The following is a 19553-nucleotide window of genomic DNA, read 5'->3' on the forward strand; positions in this document are numbered from 1 at the left end:
CTACACTGCTATAAATCACTAGGAAATAGAAAAATTTTCCAAGTTATTAAAATTAAAAGTTTGAATATTAATATAAGTTTAGACTATCATACAGGAGTTAATAATAGATCTTTGCCATTCCAGAACTGTGAAATTAGCCCCTTTTTAAAAAAGTATGAACTATTTCAAACATACAGAAAAGTACAGACAATAATATATCAAACAATCATTTCCCATCATCCCGCATTAACAGGTGTTAACATTTGCCATTCTTACTTCAAGTTTTTACTTTTAAAGAAATAGGCCAAGTGGAGATACAGTGAAAATCAATCAATCTCCCTCTCTCAGAGGGAACCACAATCCTGAAGTTGGTATGCATCATTTTCATGCACTTTTTTTAGTACTGTTTTGTTTTTAACATGTTATTTTAATTGTATCCTACTTAAAGCTTGCTACTTTTCACTGAACATTGTTTTTGAGTTTTAACCATATTGACTTATGTATATCTACTTTACCTATTTTAACTGTTACTTAGTATTTCAAATATATGAATAAACTAGAGTTTCTATGTTCATTTCCCAACGAGGGACATCTAAGTTATTTCCACTCTTTTTACTTCTTGGCTGGTACCCTGAAGTACAGGTGGTAGCCTCTGGAGTGGGTAGATTTCCAAAACACATAGCTTCCAACCTTGGAAAACAAGCTACCCTAGAGATTTTCTGGAATGTAATTTTAAAACAGGGATGCAAATTAACCAGTCATTTAATACAGATAGAACCAGATATTTCAAACGTTAGATAGGAAAGCTTAACCAAGCATAAAATGTATGCTCAATTTTTAACTGTGAAAATTCTGTTTCTTTCCTGTATCATCTCAGTTGATTTAAACATTTAAGGCTTAATAGCATGGGAAGTATGCTTTAAAATTCACTGTTGCTAAAGAACTTCAGCCTTCACGTGGCAGCCTATTAAATAGCTGCTATTCACCACCCTTTATTCCCCCTTGTTCTTGGAACTGTGATCTCATTTTTCTGTCTCAATAGATAGACAAGCATAGATGACCTCTCATGCCAGTTAACAAATGTGGAGGAAAAAATGTGACTGATGCTTGAAAAGTCATGGCCTCTGACCTTTATTTGCCTTTATAAACAAAATTGGGGAAAAAAAAGAATGGAATTGAAAAGGCATTCTGTTAACCTTAGTCTGCTGCCTAAGGCTATCATCCTAATGTAACACTATGGTAAAAAAGGCATTATGGAAAATTCATTTATTCACTCAACTTATATTAAATAACAAGCACAATAAAGGGGCTGGGTATACAATGATAGGCAAAACAGATGCAATTGCTGCCCTCAGAAGCCTGAAGCAGTATATGTCCTTATCCACAGCATTGACAACAGCCCTAGTTACTTCTTTTCAAGAAAACTAGGGGGATCTGGAAATGCCAGGAAGCATAACTAACATGACCAAGAGAATGTATGAATGAAAATAACCAGAAAAGCTCACCATTAGGATTTGTTTATCTGTAATATTATGCTGCTTTTGTATGCAAATTACAGAAAACTCTTACTCAACTGGCTTAAACAATGAGAAGTTTGTTATTACACATAAAGAGAAGTCCAAGATAGGTTAATCCACTAGTTTCATTAAAGACCCAGGTTCTTCCCATCTTTCTGCTCTGTCACCTATAAGCCTTCACGGTGGCAAGATGGCTGCCACACTTCCAGGCATCACATCCAGATAAAACAATGTAAGTAGGACAGCAGAAGAAGCTGTCTTGTGATACTTCTTCTCAAGTGTCTCTTTTTTTATGAGACTTCCTCTTTTTACATCTCATTGGCCAGAACTGCATCCCATGTGCCTTCCCAAACCAATGACTGTCCAGAGGAATTACATTTCCATGACTGGCTTAGACTAATATAGTTCAGTTTAAATTATTGAACACCTACATGCCAAATGTCCTCTACTTTTAACTGAAAAAATAAGTAAATGAACAAACCAAATAGAGGACAGGTATTGTGTAAAGCTCAGGGATATACAGACAGTGATGTAAATGGGAAATTAAAATCCCTGTGTTAAATAAATTGATCAACTAATTTGCTTTTAATGTTTCCATGTGACTATGTTTTGCAACAGGGGAAGAAGGTCAATGTTGGGAGATGCCTATTTCCCCATTAAGTCTTTCTCATAATTTCTTGGTCTCAGAAAAATAATTACAAACCTGAAACTTCAAGTGGGAAATAATAGAAATTAGGCATCGCTCAATATTTAAACTCTTGTTCATTTCATCAATGAAACACCATTACTGAACGAACATTTTCGTCCCTCAAGAAATAAAAATATGTCTCTGGCTCTGTTTTATATTGTGCCAACAAGTCAAATTTTATGTTTTATGTCAGTGACGGAGTAGAAGGAATTCTTCTTGTATTAAATAATACTGCTGACAATAGGGAAGTAATCCCTTTGGTTTATGTTTTCAAGTTACCTTCTCATACAGTAATCTGAATTGTACCACGTTCTTACTCTAGGAAGGGGTAACCTGCTGCATTGATTCCTCATTTTTTTAGATGTGAGAACTGGGATGTGTTGAAAGGTAAAAGCTTTGCCCAAGGGCTTCATGGCTAAGTAGTTACAGAATCAGGATTAAAACCTAATTACTTCTCCTAACCCAAAGCTTTTGGATCAGTTTAGCAAAGTTTCATGTAACTTAAAATTATTTGACCCTCTAAAACCTTTTAAAAGAGTAAAAAAATAATTCAGAATCTCTCTTCTGAATAAATTCAAATATAATGTCTTCTTTTAGACCTTATCCTTTCCAGTGTAGCCCCAGCTTTTAGGTCCCTGAAATCTAGGAACTTCAGATATATTAGATTCAAAATATTTCTGTTTCAAATGTTGCTATCACCTTCCCCTTATTAGAAACTGCGACATATTCCACATGAACCCAGAACGTGGCAAGCCTTGGCCTAGACACTTGTATGAATTTAAATCCTATTTACATCTTGATTCAGAAACAGCCAAAAGTCAAATTTAAAAAAAGAACCAGATTACCTAGAATGGGATCCTCAAGGACAAATTTGAGAAGCATCTCACTAAAAGGATCATTGTATAGGAAGAATGACTCTTCCCACTTTCCTGGACTTCAGGAGGGTTAAAAGTGAAGATGTTTTAAATCTGTCACACTTCTTTTTTTCAAAAGTGAAGGATAGGTGACAGGAAACTAAACACAGCAACGGGTTCAAAGACAGATATTTTCTAAGTAAAACTAGAAGGAAGGAGCAACAATTTCCTTAAGAGGATGGTGAGAAATCGTTTCTCCTTGGGAATGCTGATTTACGTGGAGATTACAAAAAGCACAAAACTGACATCTCCTGCTCAGAACAGACTCCTCTCCCCATGGCGCACTCGGATCACCCCTGAGCCGTCCTGAGTCCCAGCAAACTCAGCACTTCCGAAACTGGACTCCTGATCTTTTCCTCTGACCCCTTCCCGTCACATCTTTCCCATCTCAGAGATGGCCACTCCCTTCTTTCTAGGCCCTCAGATCAAAACCCACCTTTAACCCTTACCTTTCTTTTATCCCCCGCATTTAATCTGTCAGAAAATTCTGTTGTCTCTTCAAAATATATTCAAGATACAACCATTTCTGTTCACTTCTCCGCTACCACCCCAGTCTGAGCCACCATCACGCCAGTCCCCTGGGTAACTGCGAAATCCCCTGTGCGTCTCCCTCCCTCTGCCCTGGCTCCTTCGTCTCTGTTTTCAACCCAGCAGCCAGAGTGATCCCTTAAAGTCGGGAGTCAGTTCACATCACTTCTTTGCTGAGAGCGCTACAATGGATCCTTAGTTCACCCAAGAGAGAAAACAAAATGCTTCCAGAAGTCTACAGGGCCCTGCAGAACCCGCCTGCCCCCGTCCTTCTGTGACGGTGTCCTCTCCACTCCTCGGCCTCAGACACACTGGCTGCCTTGATGCCCCAGTGTGCTCACCATATGCCCACCTCTCGGCCGGGAATGCCTTCTTCAGATTGTCCCACATGCCCTGCACCTCCTTTGCTCAAACATCACTCTCGATGACATCGACGCGCCAGAAAAAAACACCGGGCACCATTTAAATTTTCATTTCAGATAAGCAATAAACGGCCACCTACATCCCACAAAAACTGCATGGAACACATGGACACTAAAAAAAAATTACCCAGTGTTTATCTGAAATTCACATTTAACTGGGTGCCCTTTTGTTTTTGTTGTCTTCTAAATCTGGCAACCCTACAGTGGATTCTGTCCCCACCCAAGTACATCCTGCCTTCCCTCTACCCTCACATTCCAGATTCCTCTCAGCTGCCCTATTTTTGTTCCTTTCCTCCCAACAGTTTCTTCTAACAAGCTACATAATTACTTAAATATCACATTTATTGTCTGCTCCCTCTTCTGGAAAGTCATCTCCATGTGAGCTGTTCCAGCGTAAAAGCAAATTTAATTTGTGATCGAAGAATTTCATTTTTCACCATATTTGTTTTCCACCGTGTTGAAGGGTTGAAAGCTTTTTTTTATGAAAACACTTGGAAAAACACGGGCACTGCTATCTCTCCCTCCTTGCTATTTGCACAATTTAATACATATGCACGTATGTTAATATAATTGATTTCCACTTAAAGCTAACCGGCTGCTGTAAACTGGAGAAAAGAGGTTTGTCTTCCAAAAAATACACCAGACACACAGCTGACAAAATAGAAAATTCCCATGGGGGAAAATTACCTTAAAAAAGAAATCCAAACACTGTGATTGAATTTCCCAATTATGCCTTTCTTTGATAGCCACCAATTACAGATATATATTTTAAATTAATAAATGAACTTTTTTTCTGCAGCTAGGCGGCCATCTGTTGAATTCTATAGCTTAATAAAAGCTATAAAATATGTGACCACCTTGTTCTTTGTTGATTCCTTCATATACTTATTCATTCAACTTACAGCTGTTGTTCGGCTGCTGTATGCAGAGCACTGTGTCAGGTGGGGGGATGGGGGGGGTGGGAGAAAGACCCTTGAGAGGGAAGAAGGACCCAAGTCCAAAGGGCCCAGTAAATCAGCTTAAGGAGCCGATGGAAGGAGCAGGGGAATGGCCCTGTCAGACTTGCTCCTTAGAAAAATTACTCTGGCTTCTGGCTAGAGCATGGGGAATAGATTACTATTGTTCCCTACATTACACTTAAGAAGTTATTATTATAAACAGGGTCTTAACCTTAAACCTCTGGGCCTTCAAGTAAAAATTTCAGAAAAGGGCCCCTTTGAAGAAACCACAGTAGGTCTATTTTAAATATCTTACTACGGTCTGTCTAAACGTAGTTTTTAAAGTTATTATATAAATAGGAAACATCTGCAATTGTATTCGAGTCTGTGAATTCTGACTAATGGAGAAGAGTTTAAAATGGAGAAAAAGGAAGAAAGACCTGACATGAACTAACAATTGGATTTACTCAAGCCAGACAGAGGATGAAGACCTCATGCATTATCTCGTTTAACCCTTACAGTCGGCTGAAAGGTTCTTGTTATCATTATCCTCCTTTGCAGATAATGGATCTGAGATTCAGAAAGGTGAGTACGGCCCTCTGCAAGGGGCAGGGTTGGCTAACTGGCCCTCACCCTCTCTAAGCCCATGTTTTTTCTCTATAAAAAGCTGCAAATACATTTATGATGCAGCTAAGTTAGGCAGCAGATGGATTGGGGAAAGGCTGAGGTAACCTTGAATAACAACAGAATAAAAGGGGGAAAATGGTCAGCTAAAGCAAAGGCAAACATTTAATTGGAAAAATAAAATATGAGGAATTATCCTTTTCATAAGAGAAAGAAAGGCAAATTTTCTTCTCAAATGAAGAGATATGGAATAATGGAGAGTATCAACTTTGAATTTTGGGGAATATGACAAGTACAATCATAAGTATAGTTTCTATTGAATTACAGAATTCAAGAGACGGTCTTCTTGCTGAGGTACTAATATTAAAGATAAAATGCTACAGAGAAGAAATCCACTTATTAAATCATTTAACACAACCCCTCTCATATAGACTGTTTGTCATTGGCCAAAGAGGTTTGATCAGCACCACATCCTCTGAAAGCCAGCTGCTTTAGTGTATTTGGCTACCTGGCAAGGTAACATGCCTTGCTACAAGGAATGGTGGGTCTCCCGTCTCCAAAAGGAGCATTCATCCAGGCTTGTGACAAAAATTCTAGAATACAGACTCTCTTTGGAGGGAGATCCCGTCACTCTGAAAAAATCACTTCATGCCTTTTCAAAGACACAGGCTAATCCAGGGCCAGGGGGCCACCAATGGTTACAGACATATTGAGATTCCAAGAGCACAGGAAATGTCTCCTTCGTGAAACCAGCCTCCCTACTACCTTGTGGAGGTCTTGGTTAATCTGCATGGTTGCATCACGACCCACTCACCTTATGAACTGGCCAGTCAGCTACCAAAACTCCAAGGAGTGGAACACAGATTTGGTGAACTTCGACGGGGTGGGTGCAAGGAGAAAATGCTGGCCCAGGGTAACCTGCCTCAAAGAGAAGGCCAGCTCTCCAGGGAGCAGTGAGTCCATTTAGGTAAAGAGGACAGGGCTGCATATCCAACAGACCACGGACTCTTGTGACCACAGTCACTGCTCAGTGTTTCTTGAAGAATTGTTGAGGTGTTATGAAAAGTAGGGATTAGGAGTCAGGCCCCAAACTAATGCTTATTGAACAAGTTTTCCACTGGCTATATCTGAACAGGCTAAAAACTGCTCAGTTGAACAAAGTGATTATTTATATATTTATATATCCTTTGTATATATTGATATAGTATATATATACACACACACACACATATGTACACCCTTTCCACGGGGCATAGTGTGAGCCATGTGTGAGCTTTTCTAAATATGGGTGGATGTTTTTGTGCCTTTCTACTTATTAGTAAAGCAGCAAAGAAAAAAGATGAAAAAAGGAGTGGGCGGGGAGAGAGGCAAGGCCAAATTTAGTAATTCTCTTCACCCCTATCTGGCCTCTTGCAGACAGCATCACTTAGGCAGGCAGGCCAACCATAAATCAGTACACCTGTGTCCTGGAGGTGGCCTTTATCGAGGAGTTTGTTTTTGTTGAGACAAAGTCTAACTGGCGTTCTCTCCCTGGAAATGGAAGTGGGGGAGTCTTTGAAAATTCCGATGCAGTAAAGCAGCCACAAGTACACTGGATGAGGACAGGAGGGAAGAGAAACATTCCAACTGTCAGAGTGTTTTGCGGATAATTAAAGCGAGGACCGTGACTCGCAGCAGGGGGATTTGAACGTACCTGGCACGGGGCTTGACTAGAGCTCTCTCAATGTCTTTTCCTGTGCAGTTATGCTATTAGCTTTCAGAATATCCTACGTGGGGAGAAACACTTTTCTTCGAGCTATTCCAGTTTTCAATTATTAAAGAGCTTTGAGTTTAAAAGTTCACCCCCAAACCCATCATGTTCCCATCTCAGGCGTCCCCCTTGTCTAATGGGTAGTAAGGAAATCACTCTTTCAGACACTACAGTCCACATTACTTAAACATCCACCTGCCCTATTTTACGCAGGGAATAGGCTATGCAATAAACCTACCTGATCTTTTCTTTATTGTCTGCCTCAGGAATGTGTGCAGGGTTTTCTTCTTTGCTATAGGAACAGATTTCTTCTTTGCACTGTAGAAAGTGATTCACCTCTAGGAGGCTAATTTCTTATAGTTGAGTGCAGGATCTTAATAAATAAACCAAAAAGTGAAGTGCTATTCTGAACAGCCCTCACACCAGCAGGAAGAATCAGTGAATGAGGAACCATAGAAGACTGTTCACTACATACCCATTTACTCCAAAATGTTATTTGGATCAGCATTGGATTTTTTTTTTTTTTTAAGTAAAGTATAAGTGATTCTTCTTTCTGTATTAATTAAGAATGTACACTACTCCTCAAGTGTTTTAACTCCTCCAGTGCCAAGCTTAAGTCCTCTGGATTAATCCTGATGCAGGAAGAGCTTTGAAAACAGCAATGGTAAGCAACAACCCAGAGTGATTAAGAAATCAAGATGTGTGTAGGTGCTGGTAAAAAAAAAAAAAAATACGCCAAAAGATAGCAAATGGAAATTAGAAAGATAGCCCAGACATACTGTCAGAACAAGCTAAAAATTTATGGCTTCAATATGTTAGATTTATATCACATCACGCTTCAGAAGACGCTGTGGGAAGGAGGGAGGTATGAAGGACATGAGAGATGCAGAGCTTTTAGCAGAGGGCCTAGCACAGACTACGTCCTCAAAAAAAGAAAAGTTGCCTGAAATAAATAAAAAACATTGACAAAAGATAGGGATGGAAAGAAAATATTTTTCCTGCAGTCATTTTAAGTAGTTTTGCAGCACAGAAAGGAGATTCAAGGTATCTTTTGTCCAGGCTGGTAACATCTGATGAGGTTCTTAGGTATACGTATTAGTCAGCGTTCTCCAGAGAAACAGAGCCAATAGGACAGACAGAGAGATAGGCAAGCAAAGAGGCAGGCAGATAGATATGAGAGATTGGCTCACATGATTATGTAGACCAAAGTCCAGTGATCTGCCATCTGCAAGTTAGAGGCCTAGGACATGTGGTGGTATAGCTTCAGTTCAAACCCAAAGGACTGAAAACCAGGAGTCTCATGTCCAAGGGCAGGAGAAGATGAATGTTCCCGTTCAACAGAGCACAAATTTGCCCTTCCTACAGCTTTTTGTTCTATTCAGGTCCTCATCAGATCAAATGATGCCCACGTGCACTGGTGAAGGCAAACTTCTTTACTCAGTCCACTGATTCAAATGGTAATCTCCTCCAGAAACATCCTTACAGACACACCCAGAAATAACGTTTTCCCAGATACCTTTAGCCCCGTCAAGTTGACACATAAAATTAACCATCATATTATAACTCTCCACTTACACAGCCCATTTCATTTTAATTAAGCCGTCAAATCATTCCTACGGCAAGATAATGCTCCCTTTCTGTAACATAAGCCTGTTTATTCATGCATAGGCTTTTCTCATTTTGGAGAATTGATGGCCAATGGCTTTCTCCAAAGCCATTCTGAGAGGGTGCCACTGGGATTTTCAACCCTGATCCTGTAAATTGGAGGCTTCCCTGACAGGGGAGGGGACAACCCACATGCAGTGATGTTGAAGTGTCTTATAGGAAACAGAACCAGAACCCAAAACCCATCTCTCAGGGATTACCAGTAATGATCTCCCCGACAGCCTCATGGCTGGAAAAGTAATCTCAATGAGTCTTCCTTTTACGGGAGAAGGACAGTCTCAGAAAAACTAGATGTTTCAGATATTACCTTAACTTTATCCCAACATGCATGTTTTCTTCATTGATAGGTTTTTCATGGCAGTGATGCCTAGTTTAAGACTCTCTTGACAAACACCCATTAGAAAGCTTAAACACTGTTTCCTTTGGCTTCTCTCAAGGTAAGTCCCTGACCCCAGGTTCAGTACTGATTCCTTTAAACTAAACACATACTTACTTTGCTCCTAGGATAGTCAACGTTCACTTTTACCTAAGCATAACTGAGCAATTGGATTTTTTAGTTTGAGTTCGAGAGTGAAAAACAAATACATGCTAATTTTATGGAATAATCTCTCTAGAAAGGAGCAAACCATATCCAAACAATCCCCTTTGTAGACCTCCAATTAAACTATGCCTGTGCGGGACAAAATACTCATCACAACTGGGAGTAGAAAAGTATTGTTTCAAACCTATTATGTACAAATCATCTAATTTTTCAAGGTCAATGAGTGTAATTTGCCCATCTTTGGTTACTAAAGGGGTTATATATGATGAACAAAACTGAAGAGTTCGTCCATTTCATTTCTGTTGTTGATTCACCCACATTTGTTTGGCTTTTATGTCCATGTAATTGATTTATATAATTCTGTCCAAAGCACATAGGCAACTGCTCATGACCACTTGGGAACCATTGAGATTATTATTGTACTGATGTTTATTCAAGGCCAAATGCAGAGAACATAAAAGGTGTGATGTTCAACTAAGCATAACAATATCATGAAAAATCTACTTGGTCTCAGCAGTAAAATAGAGTCTCCCTACCAATCAGTTTCATAAGTGCAAGTGAATTGCTTCTGTCCATGTGGCTGGACTAGCTACCCAAATTAATAACGGCACAGTGTTCTAGTTTCACAATATACTGCACACTCTCCAAGAGCACAATAAAAGGACAGTCATCTTCAATGCTACTTGATGATAAATTTCACACTGAAGACTTCTCACACTTTGAGTCAGAGGATAAAAAATTATAATCATCTGTTAAAAATAAGTAAATAGATATACGTTTGATAACCCAGAGTGCCATAGTCCACTCAAATAGTTCATGGACAGCACTGATTCTAATTTTTTTCAATGAATAGATTTTTTTCCACTTTAGTAATATACTATGTTGAACCTCACACCTTTATTGTCTTGCTTTGAATTATAATTAGTACCACTGAAATACCACAATGTCTATTCAGAACCTTTCAGTTTTCTTTTCTAGAACTTTACTATGCAAATGTGTATATATATATATAGTTTTTTCTGTATTTAGATTTGACATTTGGATAAACCTAAACAAGTTTAAGGGCCAGAGTTTAGTAGGTAAATACCAAAACACTTTTTTTCTTTATGCCACCAGAAGCTAATTAAAGCTGTTTCCCTAAAATCCAGATCAGTTAAAAATGCTTTGGAAGGACTGGAAGGGCGTTTTAGTTTTTCTCCTAAGTGCTAATGATCAACTCAGTCTACAGTGCAGACCAGAGAGGTCAAGACACTTCAGATGTGTGCACAAGAAGGCCAAGCTTGGGAAATCTGGATACCTGAGTGACTGGGAGAAAAAGCAAATGATCTGTAACCCGGGGTAAAGATCAATGTGGCTGAGATCTACTAGAGATTCACCGATACCATTTTCTTTCTCTGGACGTAAAGGAACACTACACTTCTCAGACTCCTTTGCAGTTAGATAGGGATCATGCAACCGATTCTGGCCAACAGAACGTGGGTGGGAGTGATATAAGCCAAAGACATGATGTAAGCCATTTTCTGGCCTGGCCCTAACCCACCTGCTCTCTTCTTGCCAGATCTTCTCTGAGGTCAGTCCACATTTACATGGAAAAACTTAGGTCTACCTTAAAAATCAGATAGAATTTTAGGCTGAAATTCTCTAAACCAGAAAGCCTTGGAATCCTTGAAGAATGAGAGCTGTTTAGGCCAGTCTCACAAAAGCTATGGGCATCACAATAAACTCCATTTTTAAAAGACTCTGTGTCTCTAAAACTGAAAGTCCCACTTATAATACACACAGTACTGAGTGCCAAGAATTAAGATACAATAATGCAAAGAGGTTTTAAAAAACTCTACCAGATGTAATGAAAGATGATGGTGCAGACAAGGCAGAAGTCCAAATGCTTCAGTTTCACCCTTCTGAACATCAGTGTTCTTTGAATAGTATGGTTGACGCAGAAGGTAAGGGTGACCTGGCTGAACCTGGAACAGCCCACAGTATTCCCTAGGTTGTATTTTTTAAATAAAACCCTAAAATGTAAGATGTTTTTATTGCTTCTTTCTATGACACTATCCAGACAAAACAGTTTCAATTATTTTAACCTCCCTTTTATTCATTGCAAATGAATGGTAATTTATTACATATACATTAACTTATTCGTATCATAAGATCTATACGTTCTTCTCACAAGCACCTATCACTAGCCTCTTTCTCTAAGTAGAGGATTATTTAGCTTTATGGAAATGTAAATAATGCCATGTTTTATATATATTAATATTTAAAGCCTCAATTTAAAAGGCTACAGATTTTACAATGAAGGGTAAGATATTCAACAGCTTACTCTAAAGTGTACTTTACGTCTTGCATTTAAGTATAGAAGTTATCTTCTTTACTTGAACATTTATAAACTCAAATCCTTTGAAATGTTTTCCTTCTTGTATTTAACGTAGCCCGTTCTTTTGCTTAGAAAGATATATTGCCACATTTGTCAATTTTCTGAGAAGTTTCTCAAACAACTTTACCTTATAAAATGCTACTATCACAGTGTAACAATAATGCTACAATGAAATTATATATTTTTGTAACCCTTCTCCCTTAAGTGAATAATTAATAGTTAAAGAATAGTTTCTTCCTACAGAAAGCTTTTGAATGGCATGGTCGGTCCATAATTCTACCCGATAACCTCAGAGAGTGAATAAGCCTGTCACTAGGGCATATAATCCTCCAGGCGAAGAAGAAGAAAATGTGTTAGAACATAATTAAATACTTTTGGGGAAAATAGAGGAAAAGAAACTTCATCTTTTGTCAAACACACTTTTGTTAACCCAGACTTTGCCAGATTTGCAGCATGTCAAAACTGGTCCTTTCCTTAGCCATTTAAGTACCAAGAATGCCCACTCATTGTTCACGACTAGTTTCCGCTTGCATGTGACAAAACAGCTAGTTGGAGAGTCAGCCTCGGTCAGTGTCTATTTAGGGCAAAATGTCAAAAAAGAATGTCCTGCATTTGGGACTCAACAATAATGAACATGGCTAAATCTGAAAATTAACAAAAGAAAGTGAACAGCTTTTTAAATTCTGAAGAACATTAGATTCTGGTGTCCTTTTTGTTCTGATTGTTGTGGCTTAACACTCTGAAAAGACCACCTGTTGGGCTGCCATTTTGTGACTGTACTAAATGCAGCGATTGCATAAAAGAACACTTTCCAAAATAACCCGGCATTATTATTCACTTATTTTATAGTAAATCTGCATTCAAAACCTGCATTAAAATATGAGGCTTTTCCCCTAAGTGAAATTTAAAGCTATAAGTTTGACATAAATGCTTGATTTTATGGTCAAATGCATTATCCTTAAATGCTTGATTTTATGGTCAAATGCATTATCCTTAAAAATGAGTACAAGGAAACCTTTGATATGGCAATTAGAGAGTATGTTGAATGAAGTGAAACACTCAAAAGTGGTGGATGACAGACAGGGAATCCCCAAGGAAATGACACAAAACTGATAGCATATAATTGTTAGACTGACACAGAGAGGCATAATGTAGTTGGAGAAAATTACTGTTGCCTATTAAAAGAATATGATATCCCGAGCAATACTGAAAGCATATTTTACTAGAACAATACCTCCGAATTCATGAATAAAAGAAAAACCATGTATGTATACGTATAGCTGATTCACTTTGCCGTACAGCAGATACTAACACAACATTGTAAAGCAACTATACCCCAATAAAAATTAATAATAGATAAATAAAAGACAAAAGAAAAGCCATGCCCCAAGCTCACTGGCTTTGCAATTCACTTCTACTAAAAATCCCTTCTAGAACACAGTGGAAATAAAAATATTACTAAGTCCAACTGATGAAAATGAAAGTTTATGATGCAAGTGACAACTAAGAAAATACAGAAAGAGAATACGAAAGTGAAAAGAGAACCTCTTCCTAAGACAGAAAGACCATTTCCTGTCAAACTTTCTAATAACCTTTTTGAAATACACATTTTGCCATTGAACATGACTGCTTGTACTGAAAGACATCTGTGTCACGTGAACAAATATTTTGGACGCATGACTCTATTTTCAGTTTTGTGGCTACTTTAGAATAGGGTGGTGAGGAGCAATTCTGTGTTCCATGAGTTTTAATGGTACAGGAGCCTGTTAGAGTTCATGGATTTTCTGAATTTGGAAAGCATAGTATTTACAAAATTTTTTTAAAATACTACTTTAAAAAGTTTCTAAGATTTCCTAAATATTTCACATTTCAGGTTATTTCTGATTATAGTCTTTTCCTTGAGATGATTTGTTTCATTTGTTTTAAATTTGCTCTATTTAATGACCTAGAGTAAGTTCCATGGAATGTACGAGTGTATTGTCACAAAAATAACACGTCTTTATCATTGAGATACAGCCAAAAAGTCTTTCCCTAAGTTTTTCAAAGTTTCTATTTGCTCAAGGCTTGACTTCTATAAAATGTTTTAAAAAGTGAAAATTTATTTCTATGTTGTATTAAAAAAGAACTTTTCCTTCTAAAGGAAGAAAAGTAAAAGTACTTTCCTTAAGCCTTACTTCCAAAGTAGAAAAGACCACGAAAAAAGAAATTCCAAGTTGATTAAGTTTGTAAAAATTTCATTGTTGATTTATGCAAAATATATTGTCATATTAATCAATTTTCCAATAAGTTCCTTAACTTACAGAGACTCTTGTGAGGTGTAAATTCAGAATATTTAATCAAAGTGTGAGTTTAAAAAAATCCCTCTCTGAGTATATTTAAAGGAAGACTTATGTCTAATAAATAAGCACATTTGGATTTTATACCTTTCTGACTTTATATTAGATGATGGTATTTAAAGAAAAGCCTACATCTTCCACACTCACAAGCAAACATAATCCCTGTTTTCCGAAAATATTATTTTTTCCCGTATGTTTCAGAGTATTTTATTGGGGAATATAACATCAAAAAATAAACATGTGGAAGAATATAGCAAAATGCAAATATTCATGAATAGGGACAGTACTGTAATGAGATAACTCTCATTCATAAATTTGGGATTTTCGTGGTGAAAAATTATGAATGCACCCAAATGTCATGGGCGTTCATGTGTCTGGAAGAGCTCAAGATACTGAAATAATATGGCAATTTAAAATTTTAGTTGATCTCTTATAAGTTTAGCTTCCTGAAGATCCGTTTTCCTGACATGAATGTCATTCAGTGGAATACTCACCACCCTTCCATAAGAAAAATGATATGAAAAACTGACAGAAGACATCATGTCATGTCTAAGACATGTCAAAATCTAGTGTCAGAGACCCTTGGAAGTCAGTGACTTAGCAAATTAATGCAATATAAAGCTGTTTGTGGAGCTGTTCTACATCCAGACTAAAATATACTTTATTCTCCTAAGGAGAAAAGCATCTTATAAATACCTCAAAAAGTAGGTAAAATTATATAACATATAATAAATTAATATGAGTTCCTTGTCTGCTAAGACTGAGTTCATGGACCTAGTTAGACAGAATCATGGCTAGAAACTAGAGCTTATGTAGACAAATAGGTTAGGCTTGGGAAAAAAAAAGAGAAGTGTATCATTATGAGAGTCACAATATACCTGGAATGTCAAGGGTTAATAAGAAGTAAAGGGAAAGTGAAGGGACAGGAGAGATGAGGAAATAAGAGAAACGGAGCAGATGAAAGAAAGGATTCAATGGAACGTATTGTTGGGCACAGCTAGGTGTCAGAAACAAAACTAGAAAAATGGGAACCACTTCGGAAGGAAGATAAAAAATAAATAATGAATGTATACCACATAGTAAAAAGAGAAAGAAAATAAGAAATAATACAAAGGCTTTCAGGCATTCCACAGAGCATATCTGTGAAAAAAAAAAATAAAGCAAGCAAGCAAGAAAAGAAACAGTGAAATTGAAATTTTCTCCAAAGGTATCTCATCTAGGAGCCTTCATTGTGCCTTCCTTTTCACATCAAGAATTTAATTTTGCATTCCCTTTGTCTGTCTTGAGCCACATTTCTAGTTTATTCCATGGATTTCTTTTCTTTTTTTTTTTTTTAAAGTTCTCCTTATTGGCTAAAAGAGGGGAATAAAAATCAGATCCCTGCCTAGCCTCTTTGTCCCAAGTTTAGGAAAGATGGGAATGTGTTATTCATCGATGTTTGGGTATCTGCTCATTTTCTCTCCTGTACCATAACAGCTACTGTTTCCATTTTCTTTAAGAGGGTCTCCTTACAATGCTAATGCTAACAGACTCTACACTATGAATTTACCATTAATCAATAAAGCTCCTTCTGTATGTTCATGGAATGGAATATAATAAGTTGAACTCTTCAACTCCAGGATTGTGGTTCTCAGCTGAGGATACATTTTATTTCTGGCCCTCTGGGGTCTGTCTAGGCTTCTGCAGGAGGTTGGGACCTCCATCAGGAGAGGTGGCTTATTTGGACTACCCTAAACTTCTCCCTGAATAAATACAAACTCTATATTTGACTGGAAGGAACTAAGTCCTTTTCTGACGCTTTCTGCTGGTTTCGTTCCAGGGCCACACAAGCTTACCAAACTTCTGTCTGTATTTGCAGCGTGGGGTTAATTCCGACCTGAGCTAATCAGTTATCCAGAAGGATACCTGGCCAGTCACTTCCCTAAACTACAGCACACGGGAGCAAGGACTAGTACCTGGGCAACTGCATCAAGTTACCAACTGTTTCTCTAACCCTAGTCACATTCCCTGGGCAAGAAACTTCAGTCTCTCTGTCTATAAATTCCAGGGTATCAGTTAGTTCTCACTTAACAGGCGTGTCACAATTATACAGACCCATTCTCTTCCACTGACCAACAGTACGCGACATTTGCTGAGGCCCCATGGAATGACGACGCTCCCCTTCAGCTGCGGATGCCCAACCCTACATATTCGCCTCCCGCTTTTGTCCATCCCCGACAAGGAACTTCAGTCAGCAGTCCTTATCCCCAGCTTCTCTCTGGTGCCCATGGCAACCCCATCTATTAATGCTGAAATGTGACTGCAGGGTTTTTTTTTTCTGGAACCTTTTTGAAATGAACTGTTGATGCTGCAGTTTTTGCACATCTTTCAACTTGTGCAGAATTCACAGCCGGAACTTACCAGCCTGAGTCCAGTCAGGTTCACTAAGACATACTATCAAAAACCTGCCATTTAACAAAAGCCTTTTGCATTTCAGAATTCATTTTCCTCCTTTCACCATTTTCTCTTAATTGCTATAGCAGAGAACTACTTTTGAGAGGAAACTCTCTTGCAAACCCTTACTTTAAATTTAAGTCAACACACACATACATAGTAAGCGTGTGTGTGTGTGTACATGTGATACATGAAGGAATATGCATTTAAAAGCTCATACATATTCTACATCTAGAAAGTTCTACGTAACTTCAACTTACTAGTTCTCTAAGCTATCATACTAACCGGATTGATATTAGTTAAGGACAGAACCCTAAAAACCTCTTTTGCAGCAATATATTTTAAAAATTGCTTATAATTTGCTCATTTGCAAATTCTTTAAAATCGGTTTTTGAAAAGAAATGACACAAACATCAGTTTCTACGTAGAAGTTTGCTAGCGTCCAGGTAACGCGTGATACCATTTCCTGGTTTAACTTTCCCTTTCACAGAGTATTCTCCTGATTTAGGGTACTCTCACTTCCACCGGGAACTGGGCATTTACTCAGTTTATCCATTTTTGCTTCTCTGATACAATTATCATTATTCTTTTAGCTTTTTAAAAATCCCGCTTTAAAATCATATTCATTTAATGTGTCTGCCTTTAAGAGATTAGAACTCCTATTACTCCTTCATGTGTATATCACCTGTTAAGGAAACATCTTTTATAAACTGCAATAGAATGCCAGTTAATGGGATGAGCCAGAACTCCATCCTGGAATCACCCACCTCTGAAATTCAGCCACTGCACCGCAGGCCTCTCACTGTTGTGGCCTCTCCCGTTGCGGAGCACAGGCTCCGGACGCGCAGGCTCAGCGGCCATGGCTCACGGGCCTAGCCGCTCCGCGGCATGTGGGATCTTCCCGGACCGGGGCACGAACCCGTGTCGCCTGCATCGACAGGCGGACTCTCAACCACTGCGCCACCAGGGAAGCCCTCAGCCACTTCTTGGATAAAAAGCAACAGCTGTGAGAGAGCATAGCCTTGCTAACATTGCACACCTGGTTAAGTCAGGCAAGAACTGGAAAGAGTTTCTACCTGAATTTGCAGGGGTGAGGGGGAGAATTTTAAAAGCTGAAGTGTAATGACCCCTCATGGGAATTTGAGTCCAAACTCAGGGTTAAATCTTGCCTCATAATAAAAGATGGATAAGGTCATTATAATCAAAAAGAGGGTCTGCCGAGCACCAGGCTAGGGCATGTCTTTGGGCTGGAGAGAAGGGCTTCCTCCTATAGCATTACTGAGGGTCCCAAGCACAGGATAATTTCATTCTCATCTGTGCAGACCCAAGCTGAACCTACAGGAATATAGGCAAGACCCCGTGGGCTGCAGCAGTTGTGGGGAAGCGGTCAGTCACCCCATAGGGAGAAAAGCCTTCTGGCTGCTTTCAGGAAGGACTGGCACAGGCAGGAAGAGTGAACCCTGACAGGTTTGCGAAGCAAGGGCCAGGTAGTTACAGTAAGAGATAGTCTTCTCCCCCGAACTGCTCTATTAATTATCCATGTGGGCAGGAATTGTTTCTCTTGAGCAGTTACTGATACAGATATTCAAACAGTTAATGAAACTCCATCTGTATAGGGGCTTCCAAGTGGGAGTGCAGGCTGAATTCATTAGTTTCAGACGTGAGGCTTTCTCTTTTTTTTTGTAAAGCCAGGAGAAAACCCACAGTCCAAACAAACAGCGTTTGTAAAGTTCTGAAAAGACACTGCTACTGGAAATGAGGAGGGAGAAAAAGGAATAAATGCTTTCCAGCAAAGCCTACTTTCTTTAAAATGAAAAACAATGGTAAAGGTTTCCATATGTAATTAAAACCTCATTCTGAAGTTACCATTGCCACTGGCTCCTAAAGGACTCAATTAACAGGAAACTGCAAAGAATATGGTATTTCTTTGAGATGCTTTAAGAAATACTACCAGGAAGACAATAGGTTGGACAGTAGCTTCTACCTCCAAAAGATAAGCAATTATGGTTCCTTCCAGGGTAGAAGAAAAGGGAGCAACGCTAAGAAAAGTAGGTTTGTAACGTGAAATTAGATTTTCAAGGGTGCATATTTATCACTAGACCTACACTGAAATTCAGGCTGAAAATGATACGTTCGTACAAAGTCCAAACGTAAGAAAATTCTTTAAAAATAAACCACAATCCCTCCCGTCCCCCGCCGTTCAGAATATTTCACCTGAGAAAGGAAAAGCGCTCACTCCACGCACACTTGACTGAGGTCTCCTTACCCAGAGGCTTCCTTACAACTGAAGATGGTACCCAGTTCTGGTAACCATCTCGCCCCCGGAAGGCGGTTTCCAGGTGTCCCGGATACTATGAGGTTTAATTTCAAAGTACTGAATGAGGCTTCCATACGTGTGTAGCGATGGTAAAAAGAAGAGACAACTTCTGTCACTCTGCATGTTAGTGAAGTTGACAACCAAGCCAGGCAGCCATCTGTGACTTGCTTAAGCCCTGCTTCAGGTGGCTGCCTCTCTGAGTTGCTAAAAATTGGATCTTAGAAATTCAGTATCTGAAACAAGCCGCTGCATAGCCAGGGTACGGACAGACTGGAGGCTCGCCTACCCTGCCGAAACTGGACCACCATCCACACCTGGGAAGAGGCAACAGCAGCATTGCTGTTAGAGCTAATGAGCAAAAGCCGGGACACCTGGGATGAAACAAAATTAAATTATAAATAAATAAATACCAGCAAACTACCTGTTCGTCTCTACCTGGGAGGACCTTAGGAAGGCTAAACAGCGCCTTCATTTCTGGGCTTTCCCTTTGAAAAGGGAAGCAGACACTGGGAATCATTCCTTCT

Source organism: Grampus griseus (genome assembly GCF_964374135.1).
Source record: "Grampus griseus genome assembly, chromosome: 2".
NCBI lineage: Eukaryota > Metazoa > Chordata > Mammalia > Artiodactyla > Delphinidae > Grampus > Grampus griseus.